Raw genomic sequence first — 8,164 nt, 5'->3', positions numbered from 1 at the left:
CATCTATGGTCATTAACTACTTGACCACACTTTAATATTTTGCATACATTATTTAGCTTAGAATTCCTTTACTAATTATTGACATTTAAGTAAGATTTAGTAAGAACAGTTCAATTTCAGAGTTGATTGGACATAATCTCTTAATAGCTTGAAAGCATTTCTTTCTTCTCCATAGTTCATTACTGGTAGTATGACATATACATATTTAGGCTTATCTTTGAAAAATTTTAGATATGGTCTCCAAACCTTTATCACCATGTCAGAATTCCAAGCAAATTGATCTACAGGTAAAATAAGTATTGCAAGAAGCTTCGGTCAAGAATGGCTATCAACAACTAGATGAGTATGACTGAAAATCTTACTTACGTTGTTAAAATATAATTCAATGGACATGTAAGACTTCTGGTCAAGATGGTATCTGCCTAAACATGCTACATGTCCCAGGGGAGGAGAGGCAAGACGTTTAGGGTTCATTGGGTCTTCCAGGGGTAAGCAGATGCTATTTGACCCCCAGTGGGCGTGTGTGGGTGGGCAAATAAGGAAATCTGCTGATTCCCACATTCTCAAGTAGCCTCCCCATCCCCTAAGGCTGCTGTGTTAGCCATAGTCCCAGCTGCTCATCCCAGGCCAGCAGGCCAGCATAGCTCCATGCACACCTCCATGATCATAAATGTTATCTTAGTCACTACTGCCCTCCACCCCCATGTAGGGACCCAGGCCAGCAGGCCAGCATTCCCCCATGTTTGAACACCATCTAACTCACTGCCACGCCCCCCACTCCTGTGGGAGGGCCCAGGACAACAGGCTAGCATCCCCCCACCAGGTGTCCTGCCACCACTGAGCTCTAGGTGAGGACTCCCACCATCACAATCCCACTCATTTGTGAGGACCCAGTCCAACAGGCTAGCATTCAACCATGGGACCTCCATGTGGGAACATCATCCCACTCGCCACTGCCCCCCACCCCAGTGCACCAACCTAGGCCAGGAGGCTAGCATTCCTCCAGGGGTCCTCCACATGTGAACACCATCCCACTTGCTGCCATCCCCAACCTCCCTATGCAGACCCTGGTCAGTAGGATAACAATCCCCCTGCCACCACCAGAGACCTCCACACACCAATGACCCTGCATGTGCGGACCCAGGCCTTCAGCATAGGGATATCCCCTTCCTTGGCTGTCCTACCATCATGCCCGCCCTCTGTGTATCACCTGACCCACAGAAGTCCCATATCACTGCCCTGCCCTGCCTTGTCACAGGACCTGGCAGTTCCTTCCCCTGCTACAGGGTCCCAAGGAACCTGCTGTCCCATCCTTTCACCCTTCAGAATCAGGGAACCACCACACATTCCCATCATCCCTCTCCATAGCCCAGCCACAACCGTCTGCTTTGTCCCATTCCTCTATACCCCCTGTCCCCTTGAACCACCTGACCATACAGTCCAATAGCACAAATCAAGGAACAACAAACCTCTAGTTTAGGTCCCTGGGCCCCCACCAGAGACTCAGAGGCTCCTTCGCTCTGTGCAGGCAATTGCCAGAGGCCATGAGAATCCTAGTGGAAGCAAACATAAAATGGAATAATCATTGAAAACACTTCAAGGGTGGACTACAGCTTCCTCTTGAACTAAATAAGTTTCCTACACTGTGATAGGCAGACTACAGCACCAAAAAAAAAAAAAAAAATTACATAAAAAATCAAATGCAAGTAAATCCAATAAAATTTCCCAGTCACACAATGGATGTCTCTAATCAAAACACACAAGAGACATTAGGTTCAGAATCCCAAAAGGAAGATACAAGCTATGCAACCCTGACCAAGAAGCAGCACAACTTGCAGAAAAGCAACAAAGGGCAAATAATAGTATGAATGCTGTCCTCCCTAGATTGGACCTAATAGATATGAAACAGAAAGTGTTCAAAAGACAATTAATTGATCTGAAGGAGAGAGAGAAAAAAAAAAAAAAAAAGAAAAGGAAAAGGACCTAAATCACCAGCTGGCTAAGCTCAATGAAGACATAAAGAAATGCAAGGATGAATTCCAAAAAGCATTAAGAAAATTAGAAATAATGTGACAAGGGAACTCAACAGAGAGAGATGGAAACTGTACATAAAAAAAAAACAGTAGAAAATACAAACAAAATTGAAAAAGCCAAAACTCTGTAGAAGATCTCAAGAGTAGAGTCAGCCATGTGGAAGATAGAAACTCTCAAATGGAAGACAAAATAGAAGAAACAGCTCATGAGTTCAAAAGTTTCAATATGCTCAAATATTTTTACTAACAGAACATTAGGGAACTATGGGATACCCTTAAACGTCCCAACATTCAGATCATGGGACTATCAGAAGGGGAATAAATTCAGACCAAAGGCATAGATAACTTATCCAAAAAAAATATCAAATAAAACTTTCTCACTCCCACAAGTTACAAGAAGCTAACCTAACAGAACTCCAAACAGACTGGACCAAAGGAAAAACTCTCCAAAACACTTTATCATTTAGGACTCTAAACATCAACACCAAGGAGAAAGTCCTAAAAGCAGCAGGGAGAAACAACACTTTAAATATAATGGTAACCCCATCAGAATTACTTCAGACTTCTCAACGGAAACACTGAAAGTGAGAAGGGACTGGAATGGTACACTGCAAAGTCTAAAAACATATGACTTCCAACCCAAACTACTTTACCCAGAAAAAGTAACCCTCATAATAGAAGATGAAATAAAAACTTTCTATGATAAAACTCAGCTTTACCATTATATGAATACAAAGCCAAACCTTCAGAGAGTAAAACAGGGAATTCTCCACTCAGAAGAATCAAATAATCAAATCAACTTCACATGCCTACAAGAAGCAGATCACAATAACCAAACTCACAAAAGGCACAAGGAATCTCAAAGTCTAAGAAAACAGCAAACCACATAAACCACTTCAAAATGGCAGGAATTAAATCAAAACTCATAGTCATTACCCTAAATAGTAATGGCCATAATTCATCCATCAGGAGACATAAGGTAACAGGGTGGATCAGAAAATTAGACACCTCAATCTGTTGTCTTCAAGAAACCCACCTCACTACTAAAGACAGATACCTCCTCAGGGTGAAAGGGTGGAAAATGATATTGCAAGCAAATGAGAATAAGAAACAAGCAAGTGTAGCTATATAATATAAAACAAAATAGATTTCAAACCAAAAGTAATTGAAAAAGACAAAGAAGGCCACTTCCTACTTATGAAGGGAAAGATCAAACAAGAGGATATTACAATCATAAATCTTTATGCACTAAACACAGGTGTACCACAATTCATAAAACAATTTTGAGATGATTTTTTCTATCTCTGTGAGAACAGCATTGGGATTTTTATTGGCACTACATTGAATCTGTATATTGCCTTTGATAAGACTGCCATTTTTACAATGCTAAATCTGTCTGTCCAGGAGTATGGAAGGTCTTTCAATTTTCTCAATTCCTCCTCAATTTCTTTCTTGAGTGTTTTTATATTTCATTGTGTAGGTCTTTCACATCTTCAGTGAATGTTATTTCATGGAATTTTTTGTTGTTGTTGTTGCTATTGAATGTTGGACAATGTTGTTTATTCTTTCTCTGCATCATTTTCTTTTGCATATGTTTGCAAATATTTTACATATACATATAAATTAACTAAATTAACTCCTTCTTTTACAATTTGTATCCCTTTTATTTATTTCTCCTGTCTTATGCTTGAGCTAGGATTTCCAGTACTATGTTGAAGAGAAGAGTTGGGAGTGGATACCCCTCAAAATTCATAATGATAGGCAAAAGGTCTCGGATATCCAAGCATATCCTCAGCAAAAGAAACACCTGTTGAGGCATCACCATGTCTTATCTAAAGCTATATCATAAAGCCATAGTAATAAACACATGGTACTGACATAAAAACAGGATTACAGACCAATGGAACAGAATCAAGGACCTGGACTTTGGATCAAGTAACACAGCTACTTGATATTTGACAAAGTCCCTAACAATGTAGGCTGGAAAAAAGACAGCATCTACAACAAATGGTGCTGGTCAAACTGGATAACCATATGCAGGAAAACCAAATTCAACCCACACATCTCTCCATGCACAACGCTCAAGTCCAAATGGATCAAAGACCTCAATATAAGACCAGAAACTTTGCTATTACTGAAAGCAAAAATAAGGGTAACTTTCCATGATATAGGAATGGGAAAATACTTCCTGAACAAAACCCCAGTAGCTCAGGAATTTAAATAATCACTCAACCATTGGGATCTCATGAAGCTGAGAAGTTTCTTCACAGACAAACACACAATAAGCAGAGCCAATAGATTACCCACAGAATGGGAATATTTGCTGGCTATACAATTTACAGAGGCATAATTTCTTAGAATCCACAAAGAACTCAAAAATCTAAACAAAAAACTCAAACAACCCACTCACAATATGGAGCAAACAACTGGACAGAGAGTTAACAGAGGAAGAAATAAAAATGTCAAACAGATACTTAAGAAAATGTTCATCTTCTCTAATCATCAGGGAAATATAATTTAAAAAAACATGAGATTCCACATTACCCCTGTAAGGATAACAAATATTAAAAAAAAAATCAAATGAAAACAAATGTTAGTGAGGATGTAGAGAAATGGGAACCCCCATTCAATGTAGGTGGAAGTGGAAGATGATACAACCACTTTGGAAAGCAATATGGAGACTCCTAAAAAGGTTGATTATAGCATTGCCAACAGACCCAGCTATTCCCCTACTGGACATTTACCCTAAAAGTTCCATGCCTCAGTTCACAGAGATTTGCTCAACCATGTTTATAGCTGCTCAATTCATTATAGATAAGAGCTTTAATCAACTCAGATGTACATCATTAGATGAATGGATAATGAAGATGTCATATATCTACATGGTGGAATTCTATGCAGCAGTAAGGAAAAATGACACAATGAAATTTGAGGAAAAATGGTTGAACCTGGAACAGATCATTCTCAGCGAACTCACTCAATCACAAAAAGATAATTGTCACATGGTTTCATTCATCTGTGGCTCTTAACTTGAATCTGCCCAAGATGCTGACATACCCAATAAGCACTTAGAGGACTGGACAATAAGGAGGATATGGCAGGAGAGGAGGGTAAGTGTGGGGGTGGGGAGGATAAAAAACTGGACCCAAATGGCAATGTTACCATAAAATTCTATAGCCTAAAAGGCTAAATGGTTAAACCTTCATAATGCCCTTACAGAGTACACCTGAATCACAGGACCCTGGAAGGGTACAGTGAAGACTAACTTTAATCTTGTCCTATTTCTCTCTCTCTCTGTCTCTCTCTCTCTCCTTCTCTCTTCTCTGTATCTCTATTATATTACCTGTATTTTTCATCCTTTTCCTTGGGACTGGCCTGTAATTCCCAGCACCAGCATGCAGTTAACATCTACAATGAGCTGTTGATGAGACAGACCTATGTGGTTTCCCAAAAGAAGACAGATTTCAGTCAGAGTACTTGATGACCCACCAAAGGTTAATGGTATGACCCTAGTGCTGAAGACACCATACACTGTTGGCACATAGCATGGAGTGACAAGGCTGGATTCTGGAAGAGAGTCAGTCCCCAAACAGTTAGGTTGTCTAGTGCCAGAATATGGTACATGAGCAACTGGGGGAAAATGACCAACATCTGTCCAAGAAACCCATGGTCTAAGCTACTCAGCAACAAACAACCTGATATGATGCTCACACAAGTACAATAATGGCACACAGCCATGGTAGGTAATAACCAACTGCTCTTGATTTGGCTAACTGATACACTCAGTGGGATAGAACCCATAGCTAGATCTGAGAAAGTAGCCAGAACCATATTGATAAAACAAGCCCACTCTCCATTATTTAGTTCCCACCAATCATAAGCTACAAGAGGGCTTATCCCTACCAATTTCTCTCTAAAATAATAATGGTTATCCCATTTATCTGGTGCTGACTTCACTCTTTGTTGGAGAATTTGCTTCTCTGTTTTAGATGGATGCAAAGCCTAAGGAAAGAATCAGCCCATCACACTTCAACAGGGCCCCAACTGAAACTGTAGAATAATTGGGGAAATGATCAAAAGTGCTTCCGTCTTGGTGAATCTGGTACCAGCACAATGGTGAAGGAGATAGACACAGAGAACAATGAACTCCTACCAAACCAGATATCCAGAGACGCAGAGGCTCCCAAGACCTCATCACTGAAAAAGACCTAAAATGAACCCAACATGGCTCAGGGAAATTTGTGGAAGAGCGATCAGGAAGATTGTTAGAGACCCATGTTAGTTCATTATGCATAAAGCCACTGCCTCTTACCCATAACTGATGGCAAACCCCACGATGCATGACCCACATTCCCCAGTGAAGAGCATCCCTCTGAGTAGGGAGGACAGGGAGGAGGATAATGATGGTAACAACATGACTGCCTACACATTGTTTACAAAAATTATAAAAAAGTCACATGATAGCTAATTAACACACCAGACTAGTTGTCCTAAGAAAGAAAAGGAAAGAAATGTGTATTCCATTTCACTGTTTGTCCTTTCTAATCTGTTCACAGTTAGTGTGGCAAGGTCAGAGCCTTGAACCTTTATGTATAAACACATGTATCTCCCTCCTTGGTATTGAATAGAGGTTGGGTAGACCTTAGAGAGATTGGTTCTCCCAGAGAAGCCGCAACAACCTGCTTGGTATGGACATGGAAGTAAGGTCAGTGGATTGGGACTTAACCAGTCTTAACCACTGGATGTCTTTCCATTGCTTTCTCAGGTAAACAATATTTAACTTTGCATTAGCCACCAGATGGTTTTCAAAGAGAACACTTCTGTTCATTATCCCAGCTCCTCTCTCTGGAAAGTTTGATAAAGGAGGTGTGAACTGATGTTCCCAAAAAGCAGCTGCACCTATTTCAAACATTCTTTAAGGCTGACTGACTGACAGCCAGAACTTTTGTGATGATGAGAGATGGAATGCTGCAGATTCAGAGCCAGAAGATCTTGGCTATATTCTGACACCTTAGTAGCCATTTATTGTCCATCTCTGTGTTTAAACTAATGTCCCTATCACTATCAGGTAACTACATGAAACCATTTCAGAATGTGCTAATAGCCTCCCAGCATCTACCAATCCAATGGCTAAGACTGCATCAGACAAAATCTGAAGCCTGCAACAGAGATATCCTGACTTTGCTACAATGTGCCTACCTGATGTCTCTACCAATGGATTTTGACAAGTACTTTGGTTATGACCTTCTTTTGTTTTGTAAATACAAAAGCTTCATGAAATAGTGACTATGTTGGAACATAGAATTTGGGTAACCTAAATTTGTGTTCCTTTGCCATAGTCACTCATATTTGGCTCCAAAATAAACTGTCTCATTCCTTTTGAAAAATATAAATACACATATATTTCACTGGATACCAACTTTAACCACCTCATGATCAGGTTGCCAATTTCTTTTCTTTTGTTTATCATATTTTATTATATTTTTTTTACTGTTAATGGATTTTGAGCTTCTGTTTTGTTACTGCTTCCCATATATCCTGTAAAGTTTTCTTTCTTTCTCTTCTAGTGCTAAATAGATATGTTTTAAAATACCATGTAATTAACTTAAATTAAAATTTTTAGTTTTTTGCTTCATTGTTGTTCTAAGGGTTTTGGCATACCTTTTAATTTAGCACAACATACTTTAGACTGATTGTTACTTAAAATATGTTTTCCTCAGGTCATATTTTCAATTTTAATGGGTTATCCTATTATTGATAATATTCAATTTCTATATATTATTTAAGAGTATATAACAAGTATTGTAAACTTCAATCTCATCTTTATTTTTTGGTTGAATTTTATTACCCCTAAGATTTTAGTATAGCCAACTATGAATAATTATATTATTCAATATACTAATAAATACATGATTATTTTCACATTTGAAAAAAAAAATTCTGTTCTATTTATGAAAATACAAAAACTATGACAGCTATTATGAGGTCATGAATGCAATGGCTATCTCATGCCTAGAAGACAGCATTCCACAACAGTCCTCCCTATCCTCTGACTTTTCCATTCTTTCTGCATCTTCTTTCACATTGTTCCCTGAGTGTGGGAAGTGATGATGCAGACTTCTCATTTCACA

Source organism: Jaculus jaculus, chromosome 3, assembly GCF_020740685.1.
Source record: "Jaculus jaculus isolate mJacJac1 chromosome 3, mJacJac1.mat.Y.cur, whole genome shotgun sequence".
Classification (NCBI taxonomy): Eukaryota; Metazoa; Chordata; class Mammalia; order Rodentia; family Dipodidae; genus Jaculus; species Jaculus jaculus.
Note: the sequence above shows the minus strand (reverse complement) of the source record.